The following is a 22949-nucleotide window of genomic DNA, read 5'->3' on the forward strand; positions in this document are numbered from 1 at the left end:
AGAGGATCTACCAGTCTCTGGAAAGTCACAGGGCATTTTTATCCCAAAGAGCATCTTCATGAACTCATACAAGCCAAAAGGAGTAACAAAGGCTGACCTCTCTCTAGCATTGAGAGTCAAGGGCACCTGCCTGTAGCCCTTGGTAAGATCAATAGTCGTCAGATACTTTGCCCCAGCCAGCTGGTCTAGGGCTTCATCTGTCCTAGGCATGGGGTAAGCATCTGACTCTGTGTGACTAATTTGTTTCCTGTAGACCACACAGAACCTGGTGCTGGCATCCTTTTTTGGTATCAGACCACTGGGGAGGCCCAGAGACTGCTGGACTTCTGGATTACTCCCAGTTCCAAAATCTCCTGTATCTCCTCCCTCAGAATCGGTCTAACTCACGCACGCACCCGGTTTTATAGATTTTTGGAGCGCTGTATCCACATGGTGCTGCACCCACGTGGTGCACCCTAGCTTTCCAGTGAACATGTCTGCAAACTCCTGTAACACTGCTTGGACTTCTCGAACCTGGGTAGGGGGCAGCTGCTGGGACATTGCTATCCCTTCCACTGAGGAGCCAGTCCAGGCCTCACTGAGAACAGTCACCAGATCCCCCCCTCAGACTCCTCCTGCCATCTACAGCAAATATTCAGCACAATGGCCTGTCTATCATGGTAAGGCTTCATGATGTTAACATTATACAGTTTGTGCCCCTACCTCCTGCCTAGCAGTTCTACCATACAGTTAATATCACTGACGGTACAGTTGTGTACACTTACCATAAATGTAGATGCTCGAGTGTATTCACTGTTGCAGTCATCACACTTGGGTTATCTGCCTGCAGGTAGCCTTCAGTCGGCCCGAATACCAGATTCTTGGGATTTCTGCGTCGGATGCTGTAACATCACATCAGGTCATCAGGGGGTATAAAACATGCAGCTGACACCATTACATCAGTTTTTCTTGCCCCAGATGTCAGGAGCTCCCAAAATAGGAAGCAATTACATGGTATGGAACACCTCCAATAAAAAGTAAATACCATAGCCATAAGATATGGCCAAGAAGAGGATAGGTAGAAAGCATAGAAGAGGCAGAGGGCTGGAGGGAGGGTAACCACGACTGCAACAGTGAATACACTCGAACATCTACATTTATGGTAAGTGTACACAACTGTACTATGTTCTTCATGTTTCACTGTTGCATCATCACACTTGGGCTGATTCCCAAAGCTGAGGAAGGGTGGAGGCAGTCAAGTAATATTAGGGCTGACTAGCAGGCCTTTTAAGACTGCTGTGGCAAATCCTGCTCTGGATTTAGAAAAGACAGGCAAAGTGGCAATGCTTGGTGAAGTTGTGTACAGAACTTCAGGCTGCAGCTTCCAGGATGTCCCTGGTAGAGACTCCCCTGAGAAATGCTGTAGAGATTGAAGTAGCCCTAGTGGAATGAGTTCTAATCCCCGTTGGGGTAAGTTTTCCATGGTGTTTGTAGCAGAAATGGATGCAGTGTGCTATCCATTTGGAAATGGTTTGCTTTAAAATGGCCTTGCCCTTTGCCCCTGTAGCAAAGCTGACTAGCAGCTGATCAGATTTTCTGAAAGGCTTAGTCCTGTCAAGGTAGAACCTGAGTTGTCTGCACGTTCAAGGAGTGCAGGATCCTTTCCCCTTTATTGTGAGGATTAGGGAAGAAGGTTGGTAAATGGATGGAATGGTTTACAGCCACACTGGATACCACCTTGGGCATAAAAGATGGGTTAGTCCTGAGAGAAACCCTGTCAGCACGGAAAATAATGAAGGGATCCACAGCCATTAGTGCCAGTAACTCAGACACTCTTCTTGCTGAAGTGATGGCTAGAAGTAAGGCTATTTTCCAAGAGAATTTTAACTGTGCTGTAGCAGCAGGCTCAAAATGGGGAAACATGAGCTTCTCTAGTACAAAGTTAAGGGTCCCAGGCAGGGGTGGGAGCTCTCCTTGGGGGTCTAAAATTGTTAGATCCTCTCAGGAACTGTTTGACCAGAAGGTGAGAAAAGAGAGGTGGCTCAGTATTATAATAAGCTGATGGCTGAGGCATGAATCTTAATAGAAGAGAAGGATAGGCCTTTGTGGAGCAGCTCTGCTAGGTAGTCTAAGATTTCAGGTAAGACGGGCACGGCTGTGTCCTTTCCTTGAGACTGGCTCCAAGAACGACATCCTTTCCATTTTTCTGAATAGAATTTCCTAGTAGTAGGCCTTCTGGCCTCAAGGATGATGTCCAGCACCTGTTTGCTGAGGGTTGCTGGTGGTGTATTCAGAGAATAAGCCAAGCTGCAAGGTTCAGGGTTTGCAGCTTAGGATGCAAAATCTGTCCCTCCTGCTGGGACAGCAGGGAGGGGGTCTGATGTAGGTGCCAGGGTGGCACCCCTGCCAGACTGCGTAGGAGTTGGTACCAGTCCGGTGCAATAAGGATTGTCCTTGGTTTGTCCTGTTTGATTTCAGTAATACTTTTGAGAGGAGGGACAGAGGGGGAAAGGCATAAATTGAGAGGTTTTCCCATGTAAAGGATAGGGCAGCCACTTTCCATGCTTGGCTATGGGGATTTCTGGTGCAAAATTGCTTAATTGATGGTTTTGGGGGGAGGCAAAGAGGTCCACCTCTGGTGTCCCCCACCTGTGGGTTAGAAGTTTGAATGAGTTGGGTTCCAGTTTCCACTCGTGTGGGTCCAGTAGATTTCTGCTTAATTCGTCTGCCAGTGAATTTTATTTGCCTGGCAGGAATTGAGCTTGTAAGTGCACTTGGTCACTCAAGACTGTGTTCCACAGGGCCGTGGGTAGGAATGAGTTCCCCCTGCTTGTTTATGTACCACATAACTGTGGTGTTGTCTGTCTTTATCAAGAGTTGTCCTGGAAGGATAAGGTATTTGAAGGCTGTCAGAGCATTCTGTACAGCTAACATTTCTTTTTGATGATATGTAGGTGAATTTGCCCTGGGCTGCATTTGCCTTGAATGCATTTGCCAGCCATGTGAGCCTCCCATGCATAGTCTGATGCGTATGTTGTCAGGTTTTGGGCGGCGAGGGGTTAAGTGAAAGCGGAGTCCCTTGTTGTGGTTGCAAGCCTCTGCCCACCAAAGGAATTCTGCCTTTAGACAAGGAATGATACGAATCAGCATTTCCAGGTCCTGAGAATGTTGACACCAGAGACTTTTTAAGTACCACTGAAGTTTCCTCATATGCAGTCTTGCATATGGAATTAGTAGAATGCATGAGGCCATGAACCCTAGGGCCTGCTGTATTTCTCTTGCAGGTAGCTGGGTTCTGGTGATCATTAGTTTGAAGTAGTTTGCCAAATAAACCTGCTTTTCTGGAGTAAAGAATGCCATCTGGGAAGTTGTGTTCAAGCTTTCTCCCAGGAATACAATCTTTTGGCTGGGCATCAGATGTGATTTATTTTCATTGATGGTGTACCCCAGAGAAGTTAGAAGTCTCTTTACAAATGCCATGTGCTGAAGTAGCAATTCCTGACTGTCCGCCTGAATCAGGCAATCGTCCAAGTATGGATAAATTTGAATATTTCTCTGCCTGCAGTATGCAATGGCTGGAGCCAGGCACTTTGTGAACATCCTGGGTGCAGTAGATAAGCCAAAGGGAAGTGCAGAGAACTGATAGTGCATAGAGCCTGCCCTGAAATGTAGATATTTCCTGCAAGATTCCCTTATGGGCATTTGCAAATAAGCTTAGGTCTAGGGTGACTAGCCAGGAGTTCTTGGCTAGCATAGGAAGCAGCTGTTGTAGTGTAAGCATTTTGAAATTTTTGACCACTACGAAGGTGTTGTGAATGGACAGGTCCAGGATAGGGCGCCAAGAGCCCTCTTTTCTGGGCACCAGGAAGAGTCTGGAGTAGAAACCCTGTCCTCTTTGCTCGACTGGAACAGACTGAATAGCCCTGATACTGAGAAGAGAAAGTACTTGCTTTTGAGCCTCTGCCCACTGGTTTGGAGGAAGGTCTGGCAACTCGCTTGGGGTTGGCAGTGAGTGGAAGTAGAATCTGTAACCCTTGGATACAATGCTTAGGACCCATTGGTCCTGGGTAATGGGACAAGTCATTGTGAATTTTTTCCATAAGGGAGTGGCTTACCACTCCCTATTTTTGAGGGGGGAGCACTCCATTGTTTAGCTCTCTGCGTAGCCTGAGAGTGTAGCCTTGGTGGTCTGTTGCCCCTGGATTTGGGCTGAGAAGACCTGGAAGGGACTGGAAAGGATCAGTTTTTATAAGGCCAATGCTTACTGAATCTAGGTGGCTGTACCTGCAAGAAATCTTTAACAGTTTGCAAAGATTTAGCTTTTTCCTCCATCTTTTTAAGAACCTCTTCTGCTTTTGTGCCAAACAAATGTTCCTGGTTTAATGGAGCATCTAGTAATTTTGCTTTGACATGGTCTGGCAAGATTTGTTCCTTCAGCCAAGCATGCCTTCTCAGTACAGACCCAGTGACAGCAGTCCTGCAAGATGATTCTAAGGCATCAAAACCACACTGCAAAGTATGTTAACTGACTTGGCTTGCAGAATGCATTAACTCTTATAAATCTTTATTTTCTGCAAAATCTGGAAGCTACAGCATTTTTTGTTTAATTAGTTCCATAATATGCTGCTGGTACTTCAACATGTGAAACCGGCAATTTAAAGCCCTGATGGCAAGAGTTGCAGAGGTATATACATTCTTGACCCATCTGTCTAAAGCCCTCGAACGCCTGTCCGAAGGGGTAGGATTTTTGGCTGTAGTAGCCTTAATACCTTTAGGTCCCTAGGAAATGGTCTCTGGATCTGCAGTGGGATTCTTAAAGAGAAATTTGTGAGAGTCAGGTATCCTGTAGCACCCGTCAGGGCTTCTAGGAGCTGGTGGTAAAGTATCATGAGTAAGACTGGATTCCATGAAAACATCATCTACAATACACCTAGGACAGGAGGTATAGCTAGAGGCCTGTGCTGAGGCAAGTCTAAAAATTCTCGAGTCTCTTTTTGGACTGTGGGTAGACCTGGCATTCCCAGCGGAAATGCTCTCTTAAGGTATGCAAGGTTTCACCAAAAGAAAAGTCTGCTGGAGGGGAGGCAGAGGGAATGGAATCCTCTGCATCTGAATCCTCATAGGTAGACAAGGGTATGTCCTGGTAATCATAGGGATCAGAGTCATCAGACTCATGGTCTGTTGAATCAGAAGGGAAATCAATTATTTGTCTATTAGAGAGGGAAGGCTGGCTTCCCCTAATTAGAGTTATAAGGTTTTCAGCCATTCTAAGCATTTGTTTCTGTGGCATGGGAGCTTGAGCATGCGCTTTGGTCGTCAGTTTTCTAGGCCTAGTGCGAACTCTGGGCCTGAGAACTCTGTCGTTTTAGTCTGAAATTAAGTAGTCGGTTTAATACGAACATCAGAAGGTCGGAATACACCCTCAGAAGCCGGTGCCTGCACAGCCGCTCCGGACCCATCCAAGGTAGAGACATTTGCAGGTTCCATAATCAAAGAAACATCTCGCAGCATACCGGACTCCGAATGGGTCTCAGCAGAGGCCTGCAAATCTCTAGAAGTGGATAACAGGGACTGCGAAGGTGCCCCACTGAGTACCGGCGGACTGGCGACTAGCTTAACGGAAGCGTCGTTGGCAGTTTTGGACCTATGCGGTCTGTCTCTGTCTTTGTCCTTAGGATTTTTTGGAAGATCGGTAGTCGGACGGCTTACCGAAGCCATTTTGGAATACGGAGAACGAGACCGAAACAATTTAGCAACTAAGATAGCGTGATGACGAATAGTTTGGGAGTTAAACAAGGCACAAAACCGACAGCGAGGAACGTCGTGGTCTGGGCCTAAACAGGTGATGCAGTAAGAATGAAAATCTGTGTGTGATATTTGCTTTCCACAAGCAAGACAATTGTTAACTTTTTCTGACATCGGTTAGAGCAAGAAAAAAGAATCCCCAATGGGGTACTTAGCTTTAGAAGACTTCAGGTTTGAAACTCGAAAAATGAAAATTTCAGGTAGCGGCCGACCGGCCTTTGAGAACTGCTTCTGCTTCGGGCTCCCGCATGGCAAGAAAAGCTGATGTAATGTCGTCGGCTGCATGTTTTATAACCCTGACGACCAGACGTCATGTAAGAGGTGACAGCATCCAATGCAGAAATCCAAAGACTCTGGTATTCGGGCTGACTGAAGGCTACCCACAGGCAGATAACCCAAGTGTGATGAATGCAACAGTGAAACACGAAGACTATCTTCCTTACCACCTTGAAGGGCCCCTCCCAAGCTGTCTGCAGTCTGACAGGAATGAGAACCATCACCTACTGTCCCAATGAAAACTTTCTGGCTCTAGCATTCCTGTCATACCAGACCTTTTTCTGGTATTGGGCTCCTGCCAGGTTCTCATGGACCAAGCCCATGATCTCCTTAAGCCTTGTCCTAAGGTTTAGGACATATGCCACAACAGACTCCTTCTGGGATTCTCACTCACCCTTCCACTCATTACGAATCAAATCTAGAGGTCCCTCACCTTATGCCCATACAGCAACTCAGAGGGTGAAAAACCTATGGATTCCTGGGGCACCTCTCTGTAAGCAAACAATAGACGGGGCAAATATTTGTCCCACTCCCTCAAACTGGTCTGCAAATGCTTGTAGCATGGTCTTTAGCATCACGTTTAACCTCTCCACAACACCATTACTTTGGGGGTGGTAGGTGGTGGTTGGGGGAGATCTTTAGGTTCTTCCCCCCACAGCACTCCCACAGACAAGCCAGCAGGTCTGAAATGAAACTGGCACCTCTGACAGTCAACATTTCTTTTGGGAAACCTACCCTGCTGAAATTCTCTAGCAAAGCATTTGCCACCTTCTCTGCCACAATGGAGGACAGAGCCACACTTCAGGGTATTCAGTAGCATAATCTACTACCACTAGGACATATTTCTTCCCTGTGGAACTTGGAGTACTCAGAGGCCCCATAATATTGCCCCATAATATCCATAACTACCTTCTGAAAAGGATTCTCAATCACAGGCAAAGGCATCAAAGGAGCTTTGACCTTGTCTACTGCCTTGCTTACCTTTTTGGCACTGCTCACAGGTCCTGCAGTACCCTGTTACATCCCTGGAAATCCCACGGCAATAAAAGTTCTGCATAATACGTCTCTTGTTACGCTTTATGCCCATATGACCTGCAAAGGTAATACCATGGGCTATGGCTAGAAATGACAGATGGCAGGCTCTGGGAACTGTATTATCTCACCTTCTAGCCCTCCCTCGGGGGTCCACTCTCTATACAGTAACCCTTTGTTCCAGTATACAGATTCCCCTTTTCCATGAGAATCAAGTGCTTCTCTAGCTACCTCCAAGCTTTGTAATGTAAGGTCTGACAGCTGAACCTGTCTCAACTCTCTCTTTGCAACCTTTCCCAGCTCCCCTTCCACAGTAAGTCTGGTTTCGTCCAAGAGTGGTGCCTCACTGTCATCCTGGGTACTATTATTCGCCTCTGCCCTTGCAGTCACTCTGTCCAAGGGAACATCAATACCCACAAGCAGCTGTGGCTCACCTTCAGTCTCACTGCTACAGGGTAGCTCCCTCCCTGAAGTAGCCACATCACCAGTCCTAGCTTCAAGTGTGTGGTCTGTCTGGGTGGAGAAAATTACAGTCAGCTGCCTGTCGGGTGCCAGGATCCACCACATAACCCATGCACTCAAGTCACTCCACAGCAAGTACAAATATGACTCTGTCATTGTCCATGTTGGAGTGAATGACTTGAGACGTACCTCCCTGGACTACATGAAAAGAGACATGGAAAAGCTCTCGGATCATGTGGCCCAGGCAGTTATGACGCTAGCCCTGAGTAGCATTCTGCCTTCATCCAGAGTGATACCACAATATAAGGACAAAATGATGGACTTCAACAATTGGCTAAACTTCCGGTGTCATTCAAAGGGGATCCAGTATCTGTCTGCCTGGGATGACATGATCGACAGATCACGATGCTTTGCCAGAGATGGTCTGCACCTGTCGCCACCTAGGATTCAGGTTACTGGCAAAGGCTCTTGCCACCCCTATAGTGCCTTTTGTAGGCAAAGTTAAAAGGACAAAACCACCACTGTAACAGCTACAAGCATGCAAAATCTGAAGGTAATGCTACAAGTCTAACCCTCAAAATGCACTCTCTCGAGGCACTACTAAACATGGAGAACACTGATATCTGTGCAGTAACTGAGACCTGGTTCAAGGCTCCAGAGAGCACCCCTGCAATACCAGACTACAACTCTTAGCACACTTTTCGGGCCACCAAACCAGGACAGAAATACTAAAGGTGGAGGAGTGACCATATTCACCAAGGATATTCACACCACCAGGTTAGTTGCCCAACACAATGTGTCTGAAATTCTCAGGGTGCAACTAACACTAGGTAAGACTGCAATCCAAATTGTGGCTTTCTAAAGATCCCCCACCATGCCCCAAGATTCTCACTACACCTTTCTAAACATACTGGAAAATATTAATATACAACCAAACACCCTAATACTGGGTGATTTCAACTACCCTGCCATTAACTGGGAAAACTACTCATGTACCAACACCTTTGCCCAACGGTTCTTGGAATTCATAAATTCCAATGCCCTGGATCAACTAATCCATAGTCCCACCAGGGGCTCCAATATCCTAGACCTGGTCATTACCAACATGGGAAATCGATGCTCCACACCTATGGTCACCCCCTTGTTGGTTAGGTCAGACCATAAGCTAATCACCCTTAACATCCACATCCCACCTCCCACTCCCCAGTAAGGAAACCTCCATAAAAAACTTCTCCAAAGCCAACTTCACGCTACTCAAGTCAGAAGTTACAAACTTCATGACACCCATGCAATCGAGAACTGAAAGTTCAACTGCTGAGTCCTACACTAAGGCACTATATGAGCACATCCACTCATGCATGAATCGTGCCATCCCAAATAGAACCAAGATGCTCTCCTCCAAAAAAGGAAGCCAACCTGGTGGTCCCCTGCCATAAACAAACTTTACAACAAAAGGAAGAAACTGTTGCAGAAAAGAGGAAAATCCCAGGATGCAAAAAACTCCCTTACCAGCCTCAGTAAGAAGCTGAGATCCCTCATAAAATCCTCCAAAGCTAGTTACGAAAATAAAATTACCAAAGATTCCAAAGACAACTACAAGGCATTCTATAACTATGTCAAGATTCTAAATGGCAATGCTCAGATCAGCTCTGAGCTACAACAGAATGGCATTAAATATACTGATCCCAAGGATATTGCCAATATCCTGGCAGATTGATTCATTGCCAACTTCACCCCCTCTCACCCCCTAAATAGCCCATCCTAATACCGAAAGATTGCCAAATTCCAGTAATAACGGCCACACAGATAAAAAAATGCACTCTCCAAAGCTAAGAATACAGCATCCATGGGACCAAATGACATCCTGGGCTGTGTACTACATGAACTACAAAATGAACTGGCACCTCACCTAAGTGACATGTTTAATCATACCCTCACCTCAGGCTTCATGCCCACTGAGTGGCGCACAGCTACAGTTATCTGACTCCACAAGGGGGGATCCACCATGGATCCCGGGAACTACCACCCCATCAGTCTGACGAGTCTGATCTGCAAGGCCATGGAACGTATTATCATGGAACTTATAAACAAAGACATTGGCAACCTTCAAACACTGGACCCTACCCAGTTTGGGTTCGTGAAGGGCCGATCTTGTCTCCTTTACCTGACTGACTTCTTCACATCAGTCTCCAGAGCTGTGGACGAAGGTAAGGCAGTCCACATAGCCTATATGGACTTCGCCAAGGCCTTTGACACCATCCCCCACTCTGGAATCATAGATAAACTTACTAAGTTGGGCATTAATCCCTACATCACTCGATGGGTTGCCAACTGGCTTACTGACAGAACCCACAGTATAAAAGTAGCCGACTCCAAATCCAGCTCCAGACAAGTGACAAGTGGAGTGGTTCAGTCCTGGGACCTCTCTTGTTTGGCATCTACATCTCTGAAGTACAGGCCAACACTAAGGGACTCTGGCTAACAAAGTTCGCAGATGACTGCAAACTGGGAGCCATTATTGAATCCCCAAATTATGTGGATACTCTACAAAAGGGCCTTACAGAAACAGATGCTTGGTGCCAAAGCCATGGGCTCAAGCTCAATGGCAATAAATGTATAGTTATCCCCTTTGGGAAAAAAACATATACCCGTGAATTACCACATAGGTGGCAGTACACTAAACATAAAAAGTGTGATAAGAGACTTAGGGACAGAGGTGGACAGTGGTCTCACCTTCAATAACCACATCGCCACAACAGTCAGGAAATCCTTCTATGTGGCACACCTCATTACTAAGGGCTTTTCACCCAAAACAAAAGGAGGTCATTGTTCCACTGTACTCATCCCTCATTAGACCCATTATAGAATACAATGCCCCATTTGGTATGCACCTCTCAAGACATCTGCAACTACAAGGAAAGGCCGCAGAAAAACCTCACTAAAAGAATCACAGGCCTAAAGCAGATGCCCTATGCTGACTGCCTTAAAAAACTCCCGCTATACTCTGTCGCATATTGTTCACTCCGAGGCAATCTCTGCTTAACATACAAGGCCATGTCAAACCCAGAGCTGCTGGACATGCTACACTTAAAGAAATCCCAATCCCTCAGAGCCACACACTCCAGGGATCTAAACCTTGTCATCACAAAAAACAAAACATGCTGGAGGGATAGGTTCCTGACCCAGAGACACCTCAGACTCTGGAATAGACTGCCCATACATGTCAAGCAGAGCACCTCTTTGCCCTCTTCAAAAGGAACCTTGATGATTGGATGGGAGAAAGGAAATTCAACCCGGGGATCACGTCAGTCGCCCTGCTAGACAAGGGTCGAGGGAAGTAAATAGTGTGGGAAGAAATAGCCAGGGAATTGTTATGGCTAGGCATGTATAGGCCCTAGGGCCGATAGCCTAGTACTAACCTATGAACCACTGGTACTCTGTTATTCCCACTTGCTGACTCCTCCAACTTTTGTTCCCCACCTTGCCTCTGTGGCCATCTATATGCTACATGGCCCACACTGGTTACATTTAAAACATTTACCCCTCAATCCTGGCCATGTACGTGAACTAGTGGCTTCCCCTGTTACTGGCAGACTCTGTTGGAGCGGTTTAGGCTGCCCACCATAGGTGGGTTACTTTATATCCATGTGCAGCACTAGGCATCCCTTTCTTGTGCAGTGATGCCCTGCTTTCTAGGTATAGGTCTCCTTTTCCCCCCAACTCTTCTGCAGAGTTGCATTCCCTGTCAGCCAGATTCTCATGTCCTCAGGCAAAGTGCTAAGGCCTTGTTCCCTCATCAAAAGGTCTGTCAGCTTTTCAAAAGTGGTGGCCTGACACCCACTCGCCCACCTATGAAAATAAGTGCTTAGTTCACCAATATAATCACATACACTTTCATCTATGCTCATGAAACTTTTTTCTGTAAGCTTCAGGTGTTAACTTAAAACATTGTAACAAATGGTGCTTAACTTGATCATAATCTAAACAATCAGTATCAGACAATTTAGAAACAGTTACAGCTTTACCGTGGAGTAAGGGGGTGAGGAACTGTACCCAGTGCCCTCAGTCAACATTATACTGTTTGCATACTCTATCAAATAGACAAAGCTATCAAAATGATCACCTTCTTGGTACTGAGTGAGAAGTTTACTGACCTTCATTGCTTCTGAGGTATAGTTACTCCCTATCCCATTACCTCCATGACCCTGGAGAAGACTCAGCATTTCCTTTTCATGTTGCCTCTGCATTTCATTTTCTTCGGCTTCCAAACACTGCAGTCTCTCTGCTACTAGTTCTAAACACTTGGCCTCCAGTTCACGTCTCTAACTCCAGATGGATTTTTAAGTCCTCTGAGTAAAAGTTGAACTATCCTGTTTTTGTGGGCAGCAAATTCCCATCACCAAACTGGTTATCCTCCTGGTTGCTGGTCTGTAATGAGGCTGTGGTTAAGGCTGCAATAATTTCCCCTTTAATCAGGTTGGCATGCCCAAATCCTTTAGCTTGGCACATCTCAGCAAACCAGTTGTCAGCTTGCCATACTCCTCTGCTGACAGACTTGCCTAGTCTCCCCGACTATCCAAGCTAACAAAAAGTAAATAATTAAAACTATTGTGATATGAAACTCTGAAAGTCTACTTTGTGGCTGCTTGAGAGTACAAACACCTTCTTTAGTAAGCAATGCTTACAGGCTTCAGGAATTCACTATCCACACCACCGCATGTGATGATCCCACCACTGCCACCAATTAAAATGAGACACCCACCACTGCTGACAAGATGTGATGGGCACTAACATGTGTCTTCCCCATGCTGGGTCAGTAATCAAGGAGACTGAGGGCCAGATTCATGAAGGCTTGCACGGAGTCTAAGAGTAGAGTAAGACTCCATGCAGCCAACATGTCCGCCGAGCGATCCAGGAACAGCCGGCAGGGGCGTGCAACAGAACTCCTACAACAACTCTTACACGGACAGGGCTAGGTTATGCAAATTACCTAATTTGCTGGCGTAAGCCATGCAAATGAGGTAAATTTGCGATCCAGGAAACCCTAACCTGTCCGAGTAAGAGTAGTGTTATTTGCAGAAATGTACTCCGTTGACAACTGAGTACCGTTCTGCAAATAGCAAAACGGAGCCGTGACAGCTCCAAATAAAGGCTGCATCCAGTTGAGGAAGCATGCCAATGGCCAAATATATGGCCATTGGCAATGTTCCCAGATGCAAAATTAAAAAAAATATATATTTTTTTTACCTTGATCTCCGAAGTTTAAGCGTAGCGCCGCGCAAACGTGCTGCGCTCTAAAAACCAGAAAACCAGAAATTAAAAGCCACAAATAGGGATTTTATAGCAAATCATAATTTGCAATGCAAGTGAATGGCAGGCTGAAGACAACAAGGCAACCGAGTAGAGGTTGCTAAGGGGGGAAGCTCAGTCTAAGAGATGTAACCAAACATTAGTAGGCAATCCCATGCAAATGAGGGTAAGGATAGTGAATCCCAAGTTTACATAGCAAATGAGCACAGTCAGTGGAGTGTATGAGTAGGATAAGGGGAGTAACAGAGTAGAAGATAGGTGACATCACGAGGGGGGTATGTATGAAAGAATGTAAGCTCATTGGAGCAGAGTGGCATGTGTTTGCTGTCAGTTACTCATCACTGGAAGAGGTGTGTCAACAGGTATCCTAGCTAAAGGTAAGAAATAGAAGGTGTATGCCGTGGATAACACTAAAGTTTCTTGTTGAAGTGCCTGCAATGTTTTTGCACGCCTGTATATCCGAGTAAGACTGTGTGCGTGCGCGTGTGCGCCTGTGTGTGCGCGTTTAAGCCGGAGTAAGTATGTGTAAGGTTTTTAAAGTTGTGTAAGCGCGTTTGCTCCTGTGCGCGCGTTTAAGAAGGAATTGGCAAGTGTTAGGCCGTGTAAGCATGTGTGCGCGCGTGTGAGCTGGTGTGCGCATGTTTACGCTTGTGTGCATGGCACTGCCCCCATGTGGAAACAGAAAGGGAAAAGGAAGCACAACAAATAGTAGGAAGTTAACCAGGGAGAACTAGCAGAGCTAGCAGGTGAAAACAATCAGAATCAGGCAATTACACAGGCAGTACACTAGCCCAGCCCTTAAAACTCTGCAAACAACTTTCCACCATGTTTTCCTCAGGGACACTGCAACACTGCAGTAAACTAAGAGAAGTGAAAACTTAAAAAGCTTTACTGAGATAAAGAAATGTTAGGGGCTGCCATTGCTGTTATAAGGCGACATATGCAACATGTTGAGGGTGGTGACAATGCGAATGCTGCTGAGCAACCCCCAGTGAGGAGACGGAAAAGAGTGTACAGGCCCAGGGTAACCTACCAGGGGCTACATGAGCTGTATATAGTGGAGCGCTACAGAGTGGACAGAGAGATCATGCAGCAAATTGTTGAGCTGTGCAGGCCACGCCTCACACACAGAATCAACAGAGGGGAACCCATCCCAGTGGAAACCAAGGTATGTGTTAGCCTAAGAATACTAGCAACAGGTACCTTCCAGAGACCAACTGGTGATATGATGGGGATATCACAGGCATCAGCATCCAGGGTACTGCACCAGTTCCTGAATGCCATGTCAGCACATGCCAGTGATCATGTATATTTCCCCAATTCCCGTGAGGTATTGGCCAGCAATATGCGTCTTTTCCAGCAAATAGTGGAATACCCTGAGGTAGTGGGTGCAATAGACTGCACGTACATACGCAAAGCACCAGCCGGTGAGTGGGGTAGGGCCTATATTAACCGCAAGGGCTTCCCCTCCATCAACTGCCAGGTCATGTGTGATGCCCAGGGCATAATACTGAATGTATGCGCTGGCTGCCCTGAAAGCTACCATGATTCCCATATCTGGCATCTGACACAGCTGCACCAGACATTTGCCAATGGGGACATCCCTCATGGTCACCTAGTGAGGGATGCTGGATATGCACTGGAGCCGTGGCTGATGACACCCGTCAGAAATGCACACACACCTGAACAGGAACGTCATAATGAGGCACACGCACAAACACGAAATGTAATCGAGCGTGTGTTTGGGCTGCTCAAGTCACGGTTCCGGTGCGTGGACACATCTGGTGGAGCCTTGCAGTACTCAACAACTACATGTACCCAAATTGTCATGGTATGTGCTATGCTACATAATATGATCCTGCAAAAACAGCTGCAGCAGGAGCAACATAGGCACGGGCCAAACAGCCCCCCACCATTGCCAAGGCCATCACAGGCACAGTGCGACTCAGAGGAGGAACAACCTGAGCCTGCCCCAGTAGGCAGAAGGAGGTGTGCCCAGTATGATTTGGCCTTGGCAAAGAGGCAATGCATAGCACATATACTAGCTCAGTAGGAACCCTGGAAATGATACCTCTCTCTGACTCGCACATATAGTAAAAGGGATGCCTAACTTGACACTAGCTGTTTCCAAACATGTATTGGGAGTGTACTATGTGCATCCGACATAGGCAGCCCTGCAGCACCACCTGAGGCATGACTGCCATGTTTTAAGCAATATAAAGCAGTGCTAAACAGCTTTTACCACTAGTCAGTATATGTAAACAAAATTGCACACACTAACTAGCACAACTTTGGGCAATGTTGAGCAATATTGGGCAACATTCAGCAATGTTGGTTAATGTTGAGCAATGTTGGGCAAGTTCGGTCAAAGTTGGGCATAGTTGACCAAAAGCAGGTAAACATGCTCATATTTGCTTTACTGGTCCTTAAGCAGTCTGGTCTGCCCAGTATGAAAATATAAAGCAGTGACAGGCCTCGAACCCAGGATACTGTGCACTATAGTCACAGTACTGAACCACCAAACCATGACAGTATTTCAGTGGTCAGCCTGTATGAAGAAATGTTGAGAAGTCTATGCAAAGTGTCTCATAGAAACCCTGCAGGCACAGCATAATCCCGGTCGAGTTATGACACAAAGGTGAGCCCTGCAGTAAAAATATAACTTGAATTTCAACACACATATAGTATAAATTTTAATATTGGGCATGTTCACACACGTTAATAAATGTAGTGGACTTCAGACAAAATACAGTTTTGTACCTGACATAAATGTAGATGTTCGAGTGTTCACCCTGCTGCAGTCATCACACTTGGGTTATCCTGCCGTCAGGCGGTCCCACAGTCGGCCTGAGTTCCAAAGTCTTGGTCCGGCGTCGGTTGCTGTCGCTTCTTCCCTGACGTCAGTGCGCCAGGGGTATATAAGAGGCATCCGATGCCATTTTCTTCAGTTTATCTTGCCCCAGATGTCAGGTGCCCCCAGTAGGTAGGCAATATATATATTGCTATATAAAAATGCACATATAAAAATAAAACAATACCTTCAGGCACAAGCAAATACACCACAGAGGTTGTATAGGATAGAATGGTATAGATAAGTCCAGCTAGTTCAGAGAGGATGGAGGGAGGGTAACCTGGACTGCAGCAGGGTGAACACTCGAACACCTACATTTATGGTAGGTACAAAACTGTACTATGTTCATCGTGTTACCCTGCTGCAGTCATCACACTTGGGTTGAATCCCAAAGCTAAGGATGGGTGGTGGAGTTAAACAGGGTTAGAAGAAGCTAGTAGGCCCTGCAAAACTGCAGTGGCAAAACCAGCTCTAGTCTTAGAGTATAGAGGTAAGTGATAGTGTTTGGTGAAGGTGTGCACTGAACTCCAAGTTGCAGCTTCCAGAATATCCTTGGTTGGCACCCCCCTGAGAAAGGCTGCTGAAGTAGCTGTAGCCCTGGTGGACTGGGGTCTAATGTTAGCAGGTTTCCCATGATGTGTGTAGCAGAAACGTAAGCAATGTCCTATCCATTTTGAAATGGTCTGTTTTGAGATAGCTTTTCCTTGTGATCCTGCAGCATAGGCTACAAAGAGCTGGTCTGATTTTCTGAAAGCCTTAGTTTTATCCAAGTAGTAACGTAATTGCCTGTGAATGTCCAAAGAGTGCAGGAGACTTTCTCCTTTGTTCTGGGGATTTGGGAAAAAGGTGGGCAAATGAATGGTTTGGTTTAGGGCCACACTGGATACCACCTTTGGCATAAAGGAAGGGTTAGTTCGTAGAGAGATTCTGCCTTGATGAAAAATGAGGAAAGGCTCCACTGACATTAGTGCCTGTAGCTCTGAGAATCTTCTAGCTGAAGTTATTGCTAGTAGCAGGGCATTTTCCATGAAAGAAATTTTAAATCAGCTGAAAAAGCTGGTTCAAAGGGCGGCAGTGTAAGCTTTTCCAGAACAAAGTTGAGATCCCAAGTAGGTGTTGGTGCTCTCCTGGGCGGTCTTATGTTCTTAGCCCCTCTGAGGTACTGTCTTAGGAGTGGATGTGAAAATAAAGGAGGATCCGTGTTGTAATGAGCTGAAATTGCTGAGGCGTGGATCTTAATAGATGAAAAGGAAAGTCCTTTGTGCAACATCTCAGTTAAATATTGTAGAATCTGAGGAATGTTGGGATCAAGGGGATTTTGGCCTTTAGCCTGGTTCCAGGAGCAAAATCTTTTCCATTTGTCTGAATAGGTTTTCCTGGTGCTAGGCCTCCTGGCATCCAGAATGACATCCATAACAGCTTTGGATAGAGGTGTTGGCTGGTTGTTTAGGTAATTTGCCATGCAGCCAGGTTTAAAGTTTTGAGCTGGCTGTGTAGGTGAGGAATTTGTGGTAAAATCCATGGTGGGTGGGTCATGTTCCTTAGAATTGGATACCAGTGCTGGCGTGGCCAGTCTGGTGCAATGAGTATCATTTGTGGCCTCTCTAATCTGACTTTCAGCAGTACCTTTACTAGAAGAGGCAGTGGAGGAAAGGCATACACTGTTAATGTTTTCCAACTGAATGAGAGGGCGTCCACTTTCCAAGCTTGTGGGTGGAATGTCCTTGTGCAAAATTTTTGAAGTTGGTAGTTTTGGGGGTTGGCAAACAGATCTATGTCTGGGCGCCCCCATTTTTGAGTTATCATTGCAAATACTTGTGGATCTAGTTTCCAATCGTGGGGATCCGTGATGCTTCTGCTTTGGTCGTCTGCCAATGTGTTTTTCTTTCCTGGCAGGAATTGTGCTTGTAGTTGAACTTGGTAAGACAGTGCTGTGTTCCACAAGGTCATTGCTTGCCTGCATAGAGGGTAGGAATGTGTGCCCCCCTTGCCTGTTTATGTACCACATTACTGTGGTATTGTCCGTCTTTATTATTAGATGTCCTGGGTGTAAGAGGTCCTTGAAAGCTGTTAGGGCATTCTGTACTGCTAACATTTCTTTTTGACTGATATGCAGATGCCTTTGATCTGTAGTCCATTTGCCCTGAATGCACTGTCCTGCCATGTGTGCTCCCCAGGCATAGTCTGATGCATCTGTTGTCATAGTTTGCCTGGCTGTGGGTAAGGTGAAAGGCTGACCCTTGTTGAAGTGACATGCCTGTGCCCACCATAGAAACTCCTGTTGCAGGCAGGGAATGAGTGGTATCATTGTTTCCAAGATGTGGATGTGCCGAGTCCATACGCTTTTCAGGTACCATTGTAATTTCCTCATATGCAGTTTTGCAAATGGTATTAGTAGTATGATGCCATGAATCCCAAGGTGTGCAGAATTTTTCTTGCAGGGAGTTGGGTCTTTGTTGCCATTATTTTGAAGTATTGAGTCAGCTGTTGTTGCTTGTCTGGCATGAGATAAGCCATCTGGGCCGTTGTATTCAAGCTGGCACCCAGGAATACTATGTTTTGTGAGGGCACTAGTTTTGATTTCTTTTCGTTTACTGTGTACCCTAGGCAACTTAGAAGGTGTTTGACAAATGCCAGATGCTTTAAAAGAATGTCATTGCTTTCTGCTTGAATAAGGCAGTCGTCCAGGTATGGATATATTTGAATTCCTCTTTGTCTGCAGTATGCAATTACTGGTGCAAGGCATTTTGTGAAGACCCTGGGCGCAGTAGATAAGTCAAAGGGCAGTGCAGAGACTTGATAATGGGTTGAACCTGCAATGAAGAGGAGGTATCTTCTGCAATTTTGTCTGATAGGGACATGCAGGTATGCCTCCTTGAGGTCCAACGTTACTAGCCAAGCATTCTTGCCCAGCATGGGAAGAAGCTGCTGTAGTGTTAGCATCTTGAATTTTGGTACTTGCAGATAGGTGTTCAGAATTGAAAGATCCAGAATGGGTCTCCATGCTTTGTCCTTTCTTGGGACTAGAAAGAGTCTCGAGTAAAATCCTTGTCCTTGCTCCTGTGTAGGTACCTGCTGAATGGCTCTCATGTCCATGAGAGCTGTAATCTGTTTTTGTGCCTCTGCCCATTGATTTGGTGGCAGGTTTGGCATTCCTTTTATCCTTGGCAAGGTATGAAAGTGGAAACTGTATCCTTGTGAGACAATGTTTAGGACCCATTTGTCTTTTGTGATGATGTGCCAGTTGTCTGCAAAAAGTGCAAATTTTCCTCCCAAGGGAGCTGCCAAAGAGAGATTTGCTTGGTAGTTTGTGGGTTGAGTCATTGTGTTTGTCTTCTGCTAGCTTGGGGCCTGTCTCCTCCTTTCTGGGTAGCAGTGCCCCATTGGCGAGGTTTGTAAGGGCCTTGTGACTGACCTCTGCCCCTTGGGCGTCTGTATTTGCCCCTCTGTGATCTGTCAGAAGCTGGAAAGGGTCAGTTTTTTGTTGGCCAATTTCTGCTGAAACGAGGGGGTTGTACCTGTAAAAAATCCTTGACCGTCTGCATAGACTTTGCCTTATCCGCCATTTTCTTTAAAACCTCTTCTGCTTTGACACCAAATAATACATCCTGCTGTAAAGGTGCATCCAATAATTTTGCTTTAACATGATCAGGTAGGGTTTTGTTCTTTTAAAAAAGCATGTCGACGTATGACAGACCCAGTAACAGCTGCTCTACAGAAAGCTTCCAATGAATCAAATCCACATTGTAAAGTATGTTTGCCCACCTGTTCAGCTGCATGCAACAGATCCTGCATTTCCTTGAATTCAGACTGTTCGGAATGTGTGCTCATTTTTTGTTTTAATTGAGACAGTAGGAATTGCTGATATTTCAGCATGTGAAACTGACAATTTAATGCTCTCATAGCCAGAGTAGATGAGGTGTACATCTTCTTTCCCCATCTATCCAGGGCTCTGGAATCCCTTTCAGAGGGCACAGGATTTTAGCCATAGAAGCTTTAGCCCCTTTGGGACCCTGGGAAATTGTTTCTGGGTCAGCCACAGGGCTTTTATAAAGGAATTTGTGAGAGTCAGGTACTCTGTAGTATCTGTCTGGTTTGGCTGGAGCAGGAGGTATAGAGTCTGGATTTAGACTAGACTCCAAGTAAACATCATCCACAATGTCTAAAACTGGAGAAATAGCAAGTGGTCTGTGCTGGGGTAGTAAAAGGAACTCTCGGAGCCTTTTCTTAGAATCAGAGTAGTCCTGGCCTTCCCAATGGAAATGTTCCCTCATGGTATGTAAAGTTTCCCCAAAGGAGTAGTCTTCAGGGGGAGATGCTGAGGGAATAGATTCTTCAGCATCAGAGTCTTCATAACGGGGAAAAGCGTAATCCTGTTCCTCAGAAGAATCTGAGGAAATAGAAACCTGGTCAGAGGAAGCATAATCCTCCTCTTGTCTTGGTCTTTTATCTGCAGGGGGATGGGAACCCCTGATTAGGGTAATCAAATCTTCAGCCATCTTCAGCATCTGTTTCTTAGGCTTGGGGCCTTGAACTGGAGACTGATGTACAGTCTTTTTTGGTTTTAATGGAGTTTTTCAGCATAAGATTTAATGGTGAGTGCAGTCGGTCTGAAGACACCTTCTGCAACCGAAAGTTTTTCTACTGCACTGGGATCTCCTTCTGCTCCAGTGTCGGAAGGGCCTAATGAAGATGGCTGTGATGGCCTAGTACACTCCGCTTGAGAATCCGAAGATGTCTGGGGTTCCAATTCTGCGGTAGTCAGGGGCTGAGTAGGCGCCTCACTGAAAACCGGAGAACCGGCGACAGGCCCAGCAGAGGCCTCAGAGTCTGGCTTGTTCCTAGGCTGCCTGTCCTTATCCTTGCGGTTTTTATGCATGCCGGTCGTCGGCTGCTCCGATGGCATGATATAATTAAATTTCCTACCAAAGTAATGTCATGCGAAGTCAAAACGGCGTTTGATAGTTCGTTTATTAAACTTACCACAAAACCGATAACCTGTGACGTCGTGGTCTGGGCCTAGGCAAGGAATACAATAAGAATGGAAGTCCTTATGAGGTATTTGCTTCCCACAAGAAATGCAATTGTTAACTTTTTCTGACATCGGACTGAGGAAAGAAAAGTTTCCCCAACGGGAAGACTTCGGACTGAAATTCGAATCGAAAATCTCAGGTGTCGGCCGACCGGCACCTGCGAACTGCTTCTGCTTCGGGCACCGCGCGGCAAGAAAGACTGAAGAAAATGGCGTCGGATGCCTCTTATATACCCCTGGCGCACCGACGTCAGGGAAGAAGTGACAGCAACCGACGCTGGACCAAGACTTTGGAACTCAGACCGACAGCGTGACTGCCTGACGGCAGGATAACCCAAGTGCGATGACTGCAGCATGGTAACACGATGAACATCAACATACTGAAAGGTCAAACTGGGCATGCTCACACACTTGAATTAAAGAGACAAATGTCAGGCAACAAAACACTGAAAGGCCACACTGGGCATGCTCACACACTTAGGCCATGTCTGAGTACAGCAGTGGGCCACACATATCTGGCAGTTGCATGTGTTAACCCAGGAACCTCTCACTATTCACCAATCCTGCCTTGTGCACACAGTTACATGACAACAGACACATATATAATATATTGGAACCCTGTCAATCAAATATGTACTACAGATACTTAGGTTGTTCATAGAAAGTGGGAAAGCAAAGATGATAAAAAACCTGCAATCAGTATCATCAATAAACAATGTGCACTCCAAACATTATCATAGGTTCATAGGCTGATACTAGGCTATCTGCCCTAGGGCATTTATAAGCCTAGCCAGAGTGTTTTGCTTTCGCCACCCTTTTAGATTAGTAGACTGTGCCTTTGAATAGTAGGTCACACAAGATAGCCCTTTTACGGTTAGTTTATTGTGCCTCTGTCTAGCAGGGACCCAGAAGAGATCCCAGGGGTAAATGTACAATCTCCCATCCACTCATCAAGATTTCTCTTGAAGAGGGTCAGTGAGGGGCTCTGCCTAACTTGGACTTGAATTTCGTTACAGAGTGTGGGAAGCCTCTGGGATACGAATCTGTCCCTCCAGCATGTCCTATTTATTTCTGTGCTGAGGTTTAAGTCTCTGGAGTGTGTAGCTCTAAGGGATTTGGATATCCTGAGGTGGAGCATGACCATTGATTCTGGGTTGGACATGGCTTTATACGTCAGGCACAGATCGCATCTGAGTAGGCAGTAAGCAACTGAGTAGAGCTGGAGTTTCTTTAGCAGAACTGTTTAGGGCATCTGCTTGAGTCCCTTGATCCACTTGGTGAGGTACTTTTGGGGTCATTACAGTTGCTGCAGGTGTCAGGTAAGGAACATCCCAAATGGGGCACTGCATTCAAGTATGGGCCTGATGAGTAGAGAGGCACAATGACCTCTCTTGATCTAGATGTGAAACCTTTCGTGATAAGGTGGGCTATATAGAAGGTCTTTCTAACCACTTTGGCAACATGATTGTAAAAGGAGAGATTACTATCTACTTGGGTCCCCAAATCCCTAATTACTTCTTCCATACATAATGGATTACCACCTATGTGTTAATTTGTGGGCACTTTGTTTTTCCCAAAGGGGATGACTATGCACTTTATGGCATTTAGATTTAGGCCACGGCTCTGGCACCAGTTATCCATCTCTGTGAGACCCTTTTGGAGGATGCTTGTGTCAGCCAGAGAGTCGATTATGGCACCCAGTTTGCAGTCATCTGCGAACTTGGTCAGCCATAGTCCTCCCATGTTAGCCTGTACCTCAGAGAAATATATACTGAACAAGAGAGGTCCCAGGACTGAGCCTTGTGGGACGCCACTTGTAACTGGTGTAGAGTCTGACATGGCACCTGCAATTCCGCCCATGTGGGTGCTATCCCTGATCCAGTTTGCAATCCATCTTGTGACATATGTGTTGATATCTCAGCTGGTGAGCTTATTTATGATGCCCGAGTGGGGTATTGTGTCGAAGACTTTTGCAAGGTCGAGGTAGGCTGTGTGGACTACCTTCCCTACGTCTATGGCCCTGGTAACCGTTTCAAAGAAGTCGACCAGGTTCAAGAGGCAAGATCTGCCCTTAACAAAGCCGAATTGGGTAGGATCCAGTGTCTGGAGGTTCTTGATGTCTTTGTTTATGAGTTCCATGATGATACGCTCCACAGCTTTGCAGATCAGGCTAGTCAGGCTTATAAGGCGATAGTGTCCAGG

Source organism: Protopterus annectens, chromosome 6.part0, assembly GCF_019279795.1.
Source record: "Protopterus annectens isolate FY-2018-M chromosome 6.part0, PAN1.0, whole genome shotgun sequence".
Classification (NCBI taxonomy): domain Eukaryota; kingdom Metazoa; phylum Chordata; order Ceratodontiformes; family Protopteridae; genus Protopterus; species Protopterus annectens.